Source organism: Lissotriton vulgaris, chromosome 1_2 (assembly GCF_964263255.1).
Source record: "Lissotriton vulgaris chromosome 1_2, aLisVul1.2, whole genome shotgun sequence".
Taxonomy (NCBI): Eukaryota; Metazoa; Chordata; class Amphibia; order Caudata; family Salamandridae; genus Lissotriton; species Lissotriton vulgaris.
Window position 1 is genome coordinate 295,306,936 of NC_141686.1, and position 18,708 is coordinate 295,325,643.

Genomic DNA, 18,708 nt, shown 5'->3' on the forward strand with positions numbered 1-18,708 from the left:
TCCTGCAGTTCTTCCGTCTTCTGGTTCGCGGCTTCCTGATTTCAATTCCCGGAGGGTTAGACTTCCGGGGTAGGCTGGGATCACTTCCGGTTTTCCTCGGATGGGTATTGGTCTCTAGAACAACAGAGGAGAGGGGGGCGTGGTTCCTGTTACTATTGACGCTTCCGAGTCCGTCTCCGGAGAATGGCGATGTTGCCAGGCAGGTAAGGGGGCCAGATCACAGGCGAATACATGGTTGTTTTTATTACTAAGCAGTGGAATAAAATAGCTTGTTTGATTGGGGGCTTCGCGAAAGTCTGCACATTTCTGTTGAGTGTGGACATGTGCAGTCCAAAAGAAACATTTGCAAGTCCAATATCACATTGCTTTGCAGTCTGTTAGAGGACTGGGCACTGTGTCTCATTCTGATGCAAGTGGCAACACTCAAGTGGCACTGCAGGATTAGGGAGTTACATCCATCGACTGAGCACTTGCGTGAGAAGTATGGTAGATAAAGAACGCTATGATATTGTATTGTATTGTAATTGCATTTATATAGCGCTTACTACCCTTGACGAGGAGTCAAAGCGCTTTTTCGGCAAGTAGCACGCTACTCCGGGACCCATAGAGGATTAGTGTTGAATTAGTATAGTGAAACATGCAAGTACATTTTAAGTGGTGAATAGGTTAGTCAGTTATTTGGATTTGGAATGATAGCAGAAGGATAGAGGAGGACAAAGGTTTGTATTTATTTATCGCTCGCTTGTTGATGCATGCTATTCAGGAAGCCTATAAAGGATTAGTGGTGAATTAATATGGTGAAATATGAGGTAATGTCAGTGGTGGATATTAGTCTGTTACTTGGAGTGAGAAGGATAGCGTATGGATAAAAGGGGAAGAAAGATTTGCATTCATATAGCACTTGTTACACCTGATGGGTGTTGAAGCGCTTTTCTGGCGAGTAGCACGCCACTCCGGAACCCATAAAGGATTAGTGTTGAAAATTAGTATAGTATAAATATGAAGTAATTTGAGTAGTAGATGTGTTATTCAGTTATTTGGGCAGTATAGTAGTATAGTTGAAAATGGAATATGGAATTTGAGAAGTGAACATGTTAGTCTGTTAATTTTAATTGGAAAGGATAGTGGAAGGATAAAAGAGTGAAGGATTTTTTTTAAGGTCTTAGCAGTAGGAAGAGGCTTTTGGATGAGTAAAAAGTAGTTTTGGAGGGAAGGAGTCAGAGGGGAGAGTTTAGAAAGTCTTTTTTAGGGGATCGGTGTAGTAAAAAGAGGTGTCAGATGATGCAAGGAGGGGTAGAGCAGGAGAGAGTCTAGAAAGGGTTATTTTGGCGATCATAGTAGTGGTATGGGATTTGGGATAAATGAGAGAGTGGATGTAGAGGATATATTGATAGATGTATAGGATGAGAGATATGGTAGTGCATTAGAAGGAGTAGTAGAAAGAAGTTTGAGATGAGTCAGAAGGTTGGGCTAGAAGATATATAGAGCGAAGTATAGGCTGAGAAATAGGATAGTGCACTGGAAATGCTAAATTAGAAGAAAGTGATAAATATATAGATCCATAAGTACATTGAAAGTATACAGATACATAAAGGAAGGAAGTATATTTAGATTAAATATATTGATAGAGGCACAGGATGAGAAATAGGGTAGTGCACTGGATATGCTTTTTCAGGAGAAAAGTAACAGACACACAGATCCAAGTACATGGAAGGTACATAGATGCACATTTATTGATGAATATTATTATTATTATTATTATTATTATTATATTATTATGTTTTTGTTGTTTTTATTTTCTCTTAACAACATAAATATTTTACATGTTTTATAAATTAATACACAAAGATAGGTACATATCTATATTGAAAACAAATGCTTATATACAGAGGGATATGCTGTAAATTTCTTTTTCCGTATGGTGCCAGATTTTGAGTAGTTTTCTGAAGAGAAGGTGGTTGTCGGTGGACCTTATGTTGGGGGTAAAGAGTTCCATAGTTTGGCTGCTTGAACAGAGAAGCATGTGCCACCCATGGTTTTTTTCGTGTCTTGCATGGTGGGATTTTGAGGCGAGGTGCTCCTTTAGAGCGAAGGTTCCTTTGTTGAATGTGTTTGGTGATTTTATTCCTGATGAAGAGTGGTCCTATTCCATGTATTGCTTTGTGGGTAATACAGAGCAGCTTGAACGTGGATCTTCTGGCAACCGGTAACCAATGCAGGGCTTTCAAGACAGGGGAGATGTGGCCTTGTGGTTTGATATGCAAGAGTAGTCTGGTAGCCGAGTTCTGAATCCGTTGTAGTCTTATCATGGTCGTTCAAGGTGATCTGTGGTAGAGGATATTGGCGTAATTGAGTTTGGATAGAACAAGGGAGATGGTAGCTTGGACCTTGTGTGGAAATCCCAAATGAGGGAAAATTTGTTGCAGCGTTTTTATAGTAGCAAAGCTTGATCTTGCTAGTTTATCCACTTGGACATTCATCGACAGCTTGGAGTCCATGGTCATTCTGAGGTTTCTTACTTCCTTCAATACTTTAGGCAGTGATCCCAGTTCATCAGGCCATGCGGTAAGCGGGTTGTAGTTTTTCCAATCGCCACATGTGAGTATTTCAGTTTTTGAAGCATTCAATTTGAGATGGCTCCAAGTCATCCACTGATCCACGGCTCTGAAACAGCAGAAAATTGGTGATTTACCAACGTCTTTGGGGCATTCAAGTTAAAGGAGTATTTGCGTGTCATCTGCATAGTTGTAGCACATGAGGTGACATTTATTGATCAGTACTGGTAAATACTTCATGTAGATGTTGAAAAGCATGGGCGAGATGATAGAACCTTGAGGGACCCCTACTTTTGTGGAGTACAGTTTGGACGAGAAAGGTGGGGTGTGGATGATATTAGTTCTGTTTCGAAGATAGGACGTGATCCAGTCTAGAGCAGTTCCCTCTATACCAGCTTCATAAAGTCTTTGTTTCAGAGTGTCATGGTCAACCGTGTCAAAGGCAGCTGAGAGGTCCAAGAGGAGTAGCGCATCAACCCCGTTGCGGTCAACTGTATTCTTTAGGTCATCCCAGATGGCAAGGAGGGCAGACTCAGTGCCTCTTCCTGGACGGAATCCTGTTTGGAAATCTGAAAGTATGTGATTCTCTTCAATGAATTGTGACATCTGGGCGAACGCTGCTCTTTCTATCAGTTTGACCAGGAAAGGTCCATTTGTAATGGGTCTGTAGTTGTCAGGGTTCAGCGGGTCCAAGTTTGTTTTCTTCAGTAAAGGGTGTATGTATGACTTTTTGAGTTCTTCTGGAAATATTCCAGTAGTTAAGGAATCGTTGATGATTCTTCTTACTGGAAGGGCAGCAGAGGTTGTTAAAAGAATTGTCTTGAAAGTTTGTGGCCGACAGGGGTCAGAAGGGCTGCCAGCAGACCTGCTTGCTTTGACAAGGTCCAAACATTCATCGTGTGAGATGTGCTGGAAGGAACGGAGAGGCTTGATTAGAGCATTCTTGGATAGTTGTTTTGTACAAGGGTTAGTGCTGGTGCTTTGTTTCTGTTGTAAGTACGAGTCCAACGTGTCTGCTTTGTCCGTGTAATGATTTGCCAGTTTGTCTGTGAAATCTTGAGTAACAGGATGAGCTCCTTCTAGGCAATTTGGTTTTCAAAATTCATTGAGTAGTTTATAGAATTCTTTATTTGCACATTTAGCTTTTTGAATTCTGTCTGAATAGTACCTTTTCTTAGCTTTTTTGATAGCCGACTTATATAATCTGTTAATTTTCTGTAGGTGAAGTTTGTCTTGTTTGGCGTTTGTTTTGAGCCAAGTACATTGCAGCTTTCTAATTTGTTGTTTTATGTCTTTTATTTCTATGTCTATCCAAGGCGTTTTTTTTCTTTTGTTCTGTTGTGTGGTTTTGAGTGGTATCAGGATGTCAAAAGCTTCCTGTAGCCACTCATAGATTCTGAACAGAATTTATGGTTTACAGATTTATACTGGATGTTAGTTGTATTTCCAAGTGTTCCAAATTGAGTTTGTTCCACAGCCGATAGGTGGATGGATGCAAGGTAGTTTTAGGTGAGTCGCTTAGCGTTGTTTTATGTTGGAAAGCACACAAGTGGTGGTCTGACCATGTGACTGGAGTTATAGTTTGAAAGGTAATTAGTTCAGTATGAGCAAAAATTACATCTAGGATATGTCCAGCAGTGTGTGTCGGATTGGGGACAATCTGATACAGGTTCAATGCGTCTAGGCCGGTGATTATTGTTTTTGGATGGGTCATATTGGTTTTATCAAACCAAATGTTAAGGTCACCCAGAACGCATAGGTTGGAGTGTATTGTTATCAGGTTTGAAACTGTGTCTAGAAGTGCATCTGGGAATGTTGCCTTGCTAGGTGGAGGTCTGTAAAGGAGCAGGAAGTTACAGGTGGAAGATGGTGTAGGATTGCATCTTGTTAGAAGAGCCTCACAATTCTTTATGGAGATGTTGTCAACTTTAGTGATATGTATTGTTTGCCTGAAAACAACAGCTAGACCACCTCTTTTTTTGGCTGTCGATTTTGGGTGATTATTTGATAGCCTAGAGGAATGGCTTCATGCAGGACTGGAGCCATATCCTCTCCCAACCATGATTCGGTTTTGAATAGTATGTCTGGTTTTGCATCGGTGAGAAGGCCGTAGATGTGATGCTTGTTTTTAGAGAGGGATCGAGCATTTATTAGTAGACAGTGTAGAGAGTGGCCTTTGGTGATAGTGGGACTTTGTTTTGTAGAAGAGTGATCAGTATTGTGTGGGTGAGTAGCAGGTGTGTTTTAAGTGCTGGTATTAGCTGTATTTGGATAGCAATCGTGTAGCTGTTCTTTATCGTGTTCCTCATCCAGCATGCTAAGAATACATTTTGATGGGTCTGCATGTGTATGTGTTGGAGATGGTGTTTGAGAATGAGTTAGAGTGCTGTGTTGCTTTTGTGGTGTAATATTGTTGTGAGGTAGACTTGGGGAAGCAAAGTTGTGATGTGTGGCATGTTGCTTATATTTATAGCGTGTGTTAAAGGCGGAAGGTGTATGAGTCAGGGGAGGTGGTGCAGCATGTGGGTCATGTCGTAATGTTCTAAATTGTCCAATGGATGAGAGGCGGTTATAAGAGAGGTGCTGTATAGCTGAATCTGTGTTAGGTGTGGTGGAAGAGTGAAAGCTTGGCATTGGAGTTTGTTCCTTTGTGTGCTTTGAAAGGTGGGTATATGTATGTATTTTGTGATGGTAAGTATTATGAGGTGTTGCGCTCTGAAGATCTCGTGCTGGTGTATGTGATATGTTTTGCTTTTGAGGTGTGGTGAAAAGGGGTGCTGATGTATATGTTTCATGCACCTGATTTGGTTGTGTAGTATTGTTTGCAACAGGAGGTTGTGACGTAGAGGGGGTGGTGATGTGTTTATGAGTAGAGTGTATGTTGTGTGTAGGAGGGAATGAAGTAGAGGTGAGAGTGTTTATCTTAGACTGGTTTGTTTCAATAGTTACAAAGTGTGGTGGTGTGCAGTGTGTGTTGTGCGTTAGTGTTATTATGGTAGAAAGGAGAGGAGGGTGTTTCTTGGACAACTGATGGAAGGATCATTATATGTTTGTTAGTGATAAAAGGTGGACTGTTAGGTGTAATTACAGCAGGGAGAGTTTGTCTGAGTGGGATGTAGTTATGTATGATGCTGATTGGCGTTGTGTTAGTGATGAGTGTATTGGTTAGTGGTATAGAATAGAGTTGTGTACTGTTTGTGGGTGATGGTGGATATGTGTGTTAGTTGGGATAGTAGGGTGTGTAGATGTGGTTTGGGTGGGTTGGTGGTGCATGCTGGTACATTAATCTGTGCATAGTGTTGTGCGTGGTGTATATTTGGTGTGAGTGTGTTGCTCTGTTTGTGGTTGTGGATGGTGTGGGCTGGGTATTGTTAAATGAGAAAAAGGGTAGCATTTCTGGCCCTAGTCCCGACCAGTCTCGAACAGGCTCAAACAAGCTTGTCCTCCCCACCCTTAGCCTCAACGCCCGGGCTGAGACGCCCTAAGCCTGGCCTTTTTTGTAGCTATAGTAATCAGGTGACCCCTTCAGCCAATGGGAACCCTAGCCCTAACACTATCCAATCACAACACTAGCCCTAACATCTAGAACCAATAGGAGACCAGGACCTTGCAGCCAATCTTAGCCCTAGTCCAAGCACATAATCAGTTAAAAAACCCTGATCTCTACGTCCAATAAAGGCCTTAGCCCTACCACTAGTCCCAACCCAAGTCCAAGCAACCAATGGTTCAGGTAGCCCTACTCCCTACTTCCAATAGAAAGCCTAACCCTACTCTTAGTCCCACAACTGGTCGAACAACCAATCACACCAGAAGCCCTAAATAGCTACTTCCAATTAAAGGTCTAACCCTAGCCCTAGTCCCACCCTACTCCCAACAACCAATAACATAGGAAGCCCTAGTCCCTACATCCAATAGAAATCCTAACCCTAGCCCTAGTCCCAACACTACAATGATTGAATCACAGACCGAGAAACCAATCAGAACCCTCAAATACCCAACCAATGAGGACATTAACCCTAACTCAATAGAAACACCAGATATAAGCACCAATCAGTGCACACATGTGCCAACCACTAGCAGACCATATAGGGTCCCAGCGACCTCAGACAAGGTTTGCTGGTCAGGGAGTTGGAAGCTGCTTCTCCTGTTCAGAATCTCCTAGGAGACAGACAGGCTCAATCCACAACTTTGGACTTCTGCAGGTAAAGGCTTCACTAACTTGAAATCTAACAATACTGTTTGAATAAAGGTTGACTCCCCCTGCTGGCCAAAAAAACGAAGTGCACAGGCCCCAGTAAACACAGTTTAAACAGCTCACAGAAGCCCCCTCTGATGTAGAAAATCCCTGTTGCTAAGGGGGGGTGGGGGGGGGGGGATGGGAAGGGGGAAGGGGGGAGGCAGCGGGGCTGGCCTCACTGGCTTGTGAACACAAAATGGTGGCTGGGTGTGCACTGTTTTAGCACACAGGTCTAAGCACAGAGCAAAGGAGAAATTGGAGGGAAAACAGATTTGTCACCAAGGAATGAGAGGGACAAACTAGAGAGGTTGGACTGCAAATACCACAATTCAACACACTAAATGGAGACAAACTATAGACCTTGTGTTAAGCTTGAGAGTAATTTACAAATGTAACTTTACTCTTAAACCTTTGAATTATTTTATTTCTTTTGGCTATTCACAAAATTATATTGTAAAATTATTTAAAATTGTGGACATGTTTCTGAGTTTAACTTACAGCTGTTAATTGCTATTGAAAACAAGCATTTTAAATGCAATTGGTCTTGAATTACTAAAAGCTTGAGCTATTTGCATTGCATTGTTATTTGCAATGCCAATAGCTCGAACTCTCAGTAATGCGAGACCTATTGCATTACAAAGGCTTGTTATATTTGCATTGCACATAGTATAAGATAGACTGAAACAAAATACGCGAATAGTATGATAAAATGGTGTTCCAAAATGTAGATTTTGGAAATACCAGCGCATATTTAATGCAATTTCTTTGTACAGAACTGTCCCTTTAACACCTTCTTAGGGCTAACAGCTGTGTAATTACAGTTACGATTAAAAGAGCACACTTCACAGCCCAGTTCACTCTTTGTACTACCACTCCAAAAAAAATGCTGTCATCACAAAGCTTGGAGTGATAAGATCAATTAAAGCCAGAACGGGTTCCCAAACACCCTTTGCACTTGCAGATTGCCTAATAGTGTACATTTGCATTTCGTTCAGGCAAGCAGGCACCCTGGCAGGAAGGCTTTTCACAGCACAGGAGTTTCAATTAAAGAAACCTAAGCAGAAGTGTTTTAACAATCAAAGTTAGCCATCCCAAAGCGGTTGTCTTCTCCTAAAATAAAAGCAAACATTTTAGATTCCAGGCACAAGTGAGGCTGTGGAATGTGTGAGCCACCCTTCCCAGGACTCCATGGCCCCCTGGGGGTCGCACCCTACAGATTGAAGACCTCTGCCCTAGGGGAATCTCCAAACCCTAGGTAACTTTCCAAAGGTAGCAGGATGTGGGGGGGGGGGGGGGTAGGACACATTTGGTAGAGATACCTTTAATGGCAAATAAAAAAGTTTAGATGCAAGTATGAAGTTGTCCAAATGTATATTAAAAAATGGCTATGTACTGGGGGGGGGGGTGCAAAAAGCCTAAGGGGTTAAAGATCTTTTTCGCAACATATAATTCTTCCACTGTTTTAATTCTGTGCTGGCCTTGCTTGCTACAACTACTAGATGCCCCCCTTGTGTTTGTCCCCACAGATTGTTCAACCATTACATTACTGTTCTTTTATGTAGCCTCACCTTTGGAATCAAATAATTGCATCATAATGTCTGCTTGTAAAGGGCAAGTTCACCCAGGGGGGTAACTTGGTGCTGAATAACCGATGTGTGTTACCCAACTCATTGGGACTCATTTTATCAACCTCAGAAGGATGAAAGGCTGAGTGGACTCGCTGGGATTTGAACCTGTGACTATGAGGTCAATCACAGGCCCCTACAGTGGATGATGCGTAAGTCCACTAAACCACCAACCTGGATGAAACCGTCATGCCCAGCAACTTTTTGTTTGTGCCAGCTTTGAGCGCCCCCGGGGCACTTTGGTATTCCAGAAGGGTCTGCAGACACTACTGCGGCCCCTTCTGTAATACTGAACGCACTGTCGCACATACATCCCCAGCGCTTTTTCAAGAGGGCCCTCCAACATTTGCATAGGGTGTGGCCCCATACAAATGAGGGAATCACGTAGTTTTTGCGCCGTATTACAGACCCAGGCGCAAAGAAGCTCTCAGAAGGCGCACTGACAGTGCGCCACCTAATAGACGGCACGCTGTCAGTGTGCCCCCGGAGAGCAGCCCTCTGCAGCAGGGAAAAAGGGGTCCCATGTGCCCTCCCAGACATCTCCTTACAGGCGGGTAGTAACTTGTTCTGATGGATACAACTCGATTCCGCACATTTTGAATTGAATCCCCAAGCAGTCCCGTTCCTGGTGGAGGGTGCCTGCCTACCTACCTATACCAAAAAATCCTACAGCACAGAACATGCAAAATGACCGTCCCTCCTCACCTCCGAGTCGAAGCAACAGTGCTTGACAAAAGTGTGGAGGGAAGCCCAAGTTGCCGCCTTGAAAAAGTCTCTAACAGCTACACCTCTAGTTAAAGCCGAACAAGACGACTTAGCTCTGGTGGAATGAGCTTGAATACCTTCAGGAGGCTTCTTCTTGGCCAAGGCATAGCAGATCTTGATGCAGAGGATGATCCACCTGGACAGCGTTCTTTTGTGGACAGCTTTGTCCTTCATCTTGCGCACATATCCGACGAAAAAGCTGGTCATTCAACCGGAAGTGCTATGTCCTGTCCAGGTACAAGCTGACTGCCCTCTTAGGGTCTAGGCTGTGAAGTCTCTCCTCCTTGTGAGGGGTGAGGACAGAAAGTGGGTAAAGTGATAGATTGCCTGACCAACTTAGGCAGGAAAGCAGCTCTGGTCCAAAGAACCATCTTATCTGCATGAAATGAGGTGAATGGAGGCGTAGGGCTAAGGACCTGCAGCTCACTAACCCTCCTGGTGGAGGTGATTGCAACCAGAAATATTGTCTTAAACACCAGGAATCCCAAGGGAGAACTATGTAGGAGCTCAAAGGGAGTTCCCATCAAGAAAGTAAGAACTAAATGTAATCCCACTGAGGCATGATAAAGGGAGTGGGAGAAAACAGATTGATTTTTTAAAGTTTAGAACTTGAGTCAAATGACTTGAAGGGTGCCTCGCAGACGACCTCTATCTTTTGCCCTGTATGGCATGTACAGAGGGTTCACTTCTTGATGTTGTTGCCACTTGGCGCGATGGGTTGAAGTCCTGCCAAAACCGCGAAACCTGCAGTATCCAAAACCCCTGACTGGGACTGGAAACCCAACAATCTCGCTGCAGCTCTAGCTTCAAAGCGCTGTAGCGCAGAGTCTGTCTTGGTGCCAAAAAGACGAGAACCGTCAAAAGGCAAGCCCAATAGGGTAGCCTGGACATCTGGTGAAAACCCAGACCCCCCCTTAGCAAGCGTGCCTCCTAGTTGCAACAGAGGAACCCATTACCCTGGTAACAGAGAATGCAGTGTCCAGCACCGATTGAATGGCCCATCTGGCTGCAGCTGGAGTATCAGAAAGTACTTCCACGAATTGGCCCTGAACATCTTCTGGAAGCTTCAGGGGCACCTCCGTTGCAGAGACCATCAAAGCATGGATATATCAACCCATCAGGCATGTCGCGTTTGTGGATTTTAGAGCCATACTAACCGAAGAAAATACTTTCTTTGCTGATTGCTCCATTCATTTGGATTCTCTATTTGCAGGTGTAGATGGGAATGAGCCTGAAGACTGTTTAGAGGAGAACAATGCCTGGACTACCAAGTTCTCAGGTGACGATGGGTAGAAAGGAAAGCAGGATCTCCTGGAGCCACCTTCTTCCTCCTCGCAACAGACCTGGAGACCACAGGAGCAGTCATTGGCTTCTGCCACACCTCCAAGATACAGAAAGCTACAGTGGTTTTGTCGGGTAGGAATAATCACTTTATTCAAGAAGAACAAATCGACAGATAAACAATTTATACAAAATCAAATAATGATATCAATAGCATGCATATTCAGTGCAGTTGGAACACAAACGCAAAAACACTGGCTAGTAGGTGTTTGCAAAAATTATTATTTTATAAGAATTGAGGATTTCGGGGGAGGAGCTACATCAGCAAGCAAGATGGCTGCTTAGGCTCCCGGCTCCGCCGACCTCCGTAACCCGCCACGATATCCTGTATATTATCCTGACTTTACACCTAGTCTCTGTGTGCATGAACTGTTCCGCACTCCGATGGTGAAATCCGGAAACTTTTATCGGCTTGTTTGACGAAGTTCCATCGAGTTGAAGTTTGCGGCCAACTCCAGCGGTGAAGCCGGGGCCTGGAGTACTTTCACAGCCGGGCTGTAGTGCAACAACATCGGCCAGGAGAATCGGGCTGGGTCCGCTCGACCGGAGTGGAGGCTCTAATTCAGCCCGAATTTGGCAGCCATCGTTTTCATTGCTCAGCATCGACCGATGGGTGAGTCTGCTTGCTGCCGGCTGCGGGTGGGGGCCCCAGTCCCGCGAACCCGGTTTGCACCCGCCGGGGTTCGGTGGTTCGGGGTCTCTGGCCTGCGGCCTTAACTGGGTTGACCGTGGCTGCGTACAAAGACTGGTCACCCTTCGCATTTGCACGTTCGTGGTCCTGTCTGTCCCCCCCGAGGATGCCAGATTCACCCGAGGAGGTGATTGTGACTGATATCGGGCATGAGAATATGGATCGAACGGTGCATGAGCCATCGCTGAGGTCAATACTGGCAGAACTTTGGGCATTTCGCTCACATGTTGATACTTTGTTGAGCAAATTGGACACGCGCCTTTCTGAGATGCTCCTGGTGGAATCGGGCCCAGCCTTATTGTTGGAACAGGAATCTGCAGCCATTCATACCGCGGCCATTTTGACTCTGTGCGAGAACCCCATGAGGAAACAAGTATTGGAACCATCGGATGGTGCCCTGGGAGACGGTGTTCCAGAGGATGTCATGGTATTGCTAAACCTTCCACCACCACCGGCTTTGGAGATATCGTCAGGGGTTCCCTTCCCGGAGACTTTTGTTTGTGACTTTCCATTCATTTTGTGGTCATCTTCTCCTTTCCTGGTGACGCTACGACTCCTGTGCAAGACACATTGGAACTGTTCAACTAGGAGGGAGAATTCGTCTGTGTCTACAGTCCCTGTGGACTCACTGCCTGCCGGTAGCCATGGGCTGATTTCTGATGACTCTCTTCTTCTTTATTGCTTCTTTGTGTGCCTTTGGGTCTCGCTGGGAGGGGTTTGTGTTCTTGTTCGGAAGGGCCAAGTTTAAGACCGACTGGGTCGGGAAGGGTTAGCGTGGCTTTCACAAGTGTTGGACCTGCCCCTTTGCTGGGGCAGCTGTGCGCGATACAAATAAAAATAACATAACATAACATAACATAACTGTTTGCTCTAAGAGGCTGAGCGGTGTCTCACGGTACCCTCTAATTTCTTCTATATTGTTGTCATGAACTTGTCTTTTAGTGATAGGGGGTATCTGTTTCAGGCGGGGGGGTCTAAAGGGGCTGGGAGCACACATGGATATGCCCTCCTCCGTTCATTCTCCTACCTTTGGGGTTTTAGTTATTAGGGGCGACAGGCACGCTGCTAGTGGGGTCAGGCTATAGCCATTTGCAGGGGTGCAGGGTGGGGGGCTGGAGGATTTTTTTTTCGTTTCTTTTCTTTATTTTGCCTTTTTTATTTTCTATGGCCTTTCTTTCCTTCTCTCTCTTTTCTTAAAGGATCAGTATAGCTACGAATCCTTCAGATTCTTATTGTGTGCTTGGATTTCGTGCTTATGCTTTTATGATATCCTGATTCCTGGGTGGGCAGGCTCCGAGTACTGGCGCAACATGGAATGTATATTCTGTGTTCTTTTGTACCGCCCTACATGCTCTGGCGCCAATTCTCCATTATAGTGGTTACTACATGCATATCCTCTTTCTTACCCTGTCCCCCGCATTCTGTTTGATTGTATGGCACCTGATCCTCTCTTATAAAATATAAAATGAAACCTCTGTCTCATCCTGGAATCCAGTTGTGCATTCTAATACATGTTTTATCCTGAATCGCTGCCGGACCTTTGGGTTGTCGGCTGATGAGCTGTGTCATACTGTGATATCAGAGATTTTAATTTGTCTAGCGGCCGGCCCCCGTGGTTGTAGGCCCATACTTGTATTTTTACTGAATGCTACAATAAAGGTTTTTCAAAAAAAAAAAAAAGATTTGAGGATTTCAAAAGTATCAACAAAGAATGAAACAGCAGGCAAGATGAGTAAATTTACAAGTGACATGAATTATAGTGACATTGAGTGCTCAGTGGTGGTGAGGTGCTTATCATATGTACAAGGTGAGATTATATAGAATTTAACAGGAAAAAACTAGAAGGCGGTCAGGAACAAGGAGGAACATGTCTCTGGAGAACAGCACTTTTGCTTGTTAATTTGAGTCAAGAGACTTGGGAATGGCTGAACCGTGTGTTTTCGTTGACGTTTCGATCCTGACAAGGCGCTATTTAAATGTCACATGTCTAGTAGTCTGTTGATGATCAGCAGCAATACGTGTGTGCCGTGCCAGGATTGTTTACTGGCAACCCTAGGGATTGCCACATTGGCCAATTGCTTCTAGAACAGCATGCTTATGACTTTTGCTTAGATCATCAACATATTACTAGACATAAGGAACTCCCATTATCCAAGAATTTCATGACTATTACTGATTGTCATCCACCACCCTTGTCCTGAAGAAGACCCCCTATGACATTTAAATAGTGCCTTGTCAGGGTCGAAACGTCGATGGAAACACATGGTTTAGCCATTCCCAAGTCTCTTGGCTCAAATTAACAAACAGAAGTGCTGTTCGCCAGAGACATTGTCCTCCTTTTTCCTGACCCCCTTCTAGTTTTTTCACGTTAAATTGTATATAATCTCACCTTGTACATATGATATGCACCGCACAGCCACTGAGCCCTCAATGTTGCTATATTTCATGTCACTTTTAAATTTACTCACCTTGACAACAGTTTCATTCTTTGTAAATACTTTTGAAATCCTCAAATCTTATAAAATAATAATTTAGCAAACACCTACTAGCCAGTGTTTTTGCTTTTGTTTTCCAATTGCACTCAATGCTATTGGTATCATTTGATTTTGTATAAATTGTTTAGCTGTCAATTTGTTCTTCTTGTATAAAGTGATTATTCCTACCCAACAGAACCACTGTAGCTTTCTGGATATGTACCCAGGTTCTGAGGGACACCGGGTTACCCCATTTTATTTATACTACACCTCCAAGATAGCCTCAAAGCCTCATTAAACGGAAGCAGGAGTTCCGAGACAGAAGGGGAAGGAAGTACCTCCGTTAAGATGTTAGATTTAATTGCTGCAGTAGGTAATGGCAAATCCAGCAGATCCGCTGCCTTACTTATTACAGAATTATATGAAGACAGCTGCATTAGAAGGCCTTTTGGTGAGGAGAGCTCCCATTCAGGAGAGGTGTCCAGGTCACTAGCCTCGTGTAGGCCCTCAAACTCTTGTACAGGGTCAATCTCAGCCTCTTCAGTCTCCTCCTGCTGCTGCTCTTGATATTCCTCCTCTAACTTCAGCTTTTGTGGTTACCTTCTGGATCTCATCCTTTGGGCCAGTGTCTTCAGAGCCAGATGTGGCGCTGGTGACTTTGGGACCGGCGTCGATTTGAAGTTCCACTCGGATAGTGGAAAACCCAAGACAAGGTTGTGTCGGAGCCAAACTGCGTCAGGGATGATCCATCCAACAGCACTCTTCCCTCCAGGGATGGCACCGGCTTCAGGAGAGGCCTACTCCTCCCTGGAGCCATTGGCATAAAAGGTATGAGAGGTGCTGGAGGGAAGTCGGGTGGCAAGCCTCTAAGGGAGTACGAAAGTGAACGCATGGGGCCACTGGCGCACCAGTAGGGTTAGCAGCTCTGGCAAACATGCCAAACGTCGTATTAAGGAACTGTGACTGATCCGTACCTGGTGCTGGAAAGGCAGGATATCCTCAATCCAGTACCGTGGATTCTAAGAACACTTGTGAAGGAAATCTAATTGGCTCTGGCTGCGGTGCCGGAGGCCCTGGATGAGGGTGTGGAGTGGCCGGCAGAGCCGTAATTTCTCTGGGCGCCGGCAAAGCTCTAGGAGCCAGAGACTAGGCGGGAGTCACCTGAGGAGAGACTTTGCCCTTGCAATGACGTCGGAGAACCGGAGACCCAGACTTTGTTTTTCCCTCCGTTGTTGACAGACGTCAAGGACCCATGGCTCTGCTTCTTTTTAGGTTTCCTCAACAACATGGAGGTATGCGGAGTTGGTGACTTTGACCTGGATCTAAACATCTTTTCTGTTTTTTCACCTTGGCCATAAACCGCTTGGCCTCACTCTCATTTAAGGCTTTGGGGTTAATGCCCCTGCATGACGAACACTCCCGACATCATGGTCTGATGAGAGGCACCATAAACAGTCTTAATGGGAGTCAGTAATCTACATCTGATCCCCACATTCCCTGCATGGGTCGAGTCTGGATTTCTTCTGGGTAGCCATGATCACTGCTCCAGTTACACAAAATGCTTGCAACAAAGAAATTTCCAGAAATTGAGAGCCTTGGGGAAAACGTTACACATCGACAGCGCAGAAAAAAGGAAACGGACGTTGGCACACCAACAAGGTCTTCCTATGGCTCCGATTGAGTCAAGCCGAGTCGCGTGTGGAACTGTTCCATTGTCACGACCTCGACTATGTGGGAGCGCTATGGAGAAAAGTTTCTGTGGAATGCTGCACAAGGGGTAATTCAAAAGGGGAGGAATCCACAGGCAGATGTATCCATCAGAATTGGTAATATACCCTCATCAAAAACAGGAGAAGTTTATGGGGTTCTGAATGCATGGAGAAATAAAAGTAGATATCCTCTAGATCTACTATCACCAAGTAGTGGTATTCCTCTAGCTCCTGTATAACGTCCAAAAATGTTGTCATTTACAACTATTGCGTTGGGATAAATCTATTAAAAATGCAGCTCTAATATTGATACCCAATATTCTAGGTCTTTGCTGGAAAGGTACTTTGCAGTATTTTGTCCTCTGCTACTGACCGTGCCTTGTTTTGAAACTCCTCTGATAAAAGAATCATGTCATCCATTTTAATACAGTGCTAGTGTGCACACCTATTAAGCCTAGCATTAACAAATGTTATGCCCCACCACAAGGCTGCTGCAATCTGTTTTCCTTCCTACAGCACATACCCTTGCAGTCTTTGTCTGACCACAACCTTCGAGTAGTTGGGAGACTCTGCTCTATTCCTTGCGGTTGAAACGATAAGTGATTCAGGATCCACAGGCGCTCAAGTAAAGATTTACTTTGTTTGAATCACATCCCATGTCACTTTACCTAGCACTAATTTCCGGCAATGCAGCGGTGGGATGGTCACATGCACATTTACAAGAGTTTCAAGTTGTAATACCTTATGTACAGGTAAGTGTAGGAATTGATTTTTTTTGTTACAGTTGTCACCCCCACTTTTTGTCCCTTTTAAGTTGCTAGATGCTATTTGACTGGCAGTGCACTGATGCCTGATAAACAGACCTTAGTGCCAGTACTCCTTCCTTAAAACAAAGAAATGACTGATTTTTCTAAGCAAAGGACTTAAGTACCCCAGGTGCTTAGGCCATGAGTACTAAAGAGGGTCCCCAAGGGCTGCAGGATACTTTAAGCCAAACTCAGGGACCCAAACAAATTCCACACAGGCTGCCTAACATAGTGCAAACTACGAATGATGCACTCCTGTGTGCCATGCCAAATTCACTACATTAAATATATGCAAGCCACCCCCACAGCAGACCTTTGAGCCCTAAGGCAGGATGCATTACATTTTATGTGAGGACATATCTGCATGAGCAGATTATACCCCTGTGACGTTTAGCTCTATAACTAGATATCACAAGTGAACAGAGAAGCCATCTTAAGGTATGTACTGTGCTATGGCCAGATCTAGTTTCCCAACTACATAATGGCTCCACTGAGACCTATGGTATTAGGTATCAAACACCTCATTTTAATACCCCCACATGATTCCAGTGATGAATAATACCAGCATTTGTAAAGCACACAGCTACCTCCGGAGAGGTGTCCTGGCGCTGGGGTCTGTCGGGAAGATTAAGTGAGCTATTGCCCAGAGTCACATGGTACTGGGATAACCTGCCATCGGCACCGGGTATCGAACTGTGAACCCCGTGGTCCGGAGTCAGGCACCTTGGCCGCTGTGCCACGCCTCTTCCACTGGATGGATTTAATGAACAAGTTACTTACCTTCAGTAACGATATATCTGTAAGAGACCTTGATTAGTTATGGATTCCTCACCTTAGAATTACCCCAAGGCATCAGACTGGATCCGGAGAATTTTCTCCTCAGCAGTACCCCTGCGCATCAGTAGGTAGCATTGGTCGACTCTGCATTCATCGTTTGCATCGTTGTCGCCGGAATGACGTTGCGGTATCTACTTAGATGCCACCCTCGCGCAGACGTCAGTTCTTCACACGACATTTCACACCGGAAGCGCAGAGCCATGCAAGACACTGACCATTGGTGCACAAAAACAAGGGCCCTGAAAGGGAGTCCCTTATCCTACAAGTCAGTTCATGGAACGGGCAATGGTGGGGCAGTGTCCATAACTAATCTAAGTCTCTTACAGGTATATCATTACCAAACGCAAGTAATTTGTACATCTGAAAGAGACAATTATTTATGGATTCCTCACCTTAGAATAGATACCCCAGCAATACCAACCCCAGTGGTGGGTCTGCGAGCCAAGTTCCCACCAGAAAGCCATGGAGAACTGAACATCCGAAGAAGCTGTCTCTATGGACTTGGCTGTCCAGGAAGTCGTGTTTGGTAAACGTGTGCAATGAAGACCCCGTAGCTGCTTGGCAGATGTCAAGAAGGGCACAGTAATGGCTGCCGTCGTGGAATGGACACACAAAGCCACTGGAGGTTCCTTTTTTGCTAAGCAATTGATGCAAAGAATGACCCTTCGGGAGAAGAGTCATTTTTGCATGGCCCGACCTTTCTTGGCACCTACATAACCAACAAAGAGCTGGTCATCCACCCTGAATTGTTTTCTGCGATCCAGATAGAATGAAAGCGCACGGTTTGGATGCAGACGGTGGAGCTTTGTCCTCTTTAGAAGGATGTGGAGGCGGAAAGAAGGTGAGCAAAGTGATGGTCTGTCCTATAAGGGAAGAGATAACCACTTTGGGAAGGAAAGAAGGCCTAGTGCGAAGGACAACTTCGTCCGGATGAATAGCCAGGAAATGAGGCTTATAAGAAAGGGCTTGAAGCTCACTCACCCTGCGAGCAGAGATGATGACAACCAGAAAGGCAGTTTTAAGGGTCAGAAGTCTGAGAGTACAGTTGTGAAGCGGCTCAAAAGGAACGCATACAAGATATGTAAGAATCAGGTTCAAGTCCCACTGGGGCATTAGAAAAGGAGTTGGAGGAAACAAGTGAGTAATGACCTTAAGGAAGCGATTTACTATAGGGGACTTGTAAAGAGAAGGCTGGTCAAGCAGCCAACGGAAGGAGGAAATTAAGACTCAATCCTAAACTTACTACTATTTTGGTATTCACAGAATGCACTTACTACTTTTGGCATTCACAGAATGAACTTACTTCTTCTGGTATTCACAGAAGTTAGGATTTTGTCTTAAGATAAACTTAAGACAAAATCCTAACTTCTGTGAATACCAAAAGTAGCAAGTTCATTCTATGAATGCCAAAAGTAGTAGTAAGTTTAGGATTGAGTCTTAAATTCATTCTGTGAATCGGGCCCATTGTCTTTAGAATGCCCAGAGCAGAGCCCTGCTGACCCAAAGAAAGAATGAAGAGAACCTCTGAAATTAGGGCAGAAAGGGGATCCACAGCCTTTGCTGCGCACCATGGTACAAGCTTGTTCCATCTACAGGCGTATACCGTTTTGAAATAGAGACACCTTACTGCTAAGATAACATTACAAACTTTGGGAGGAAGATCAAAAG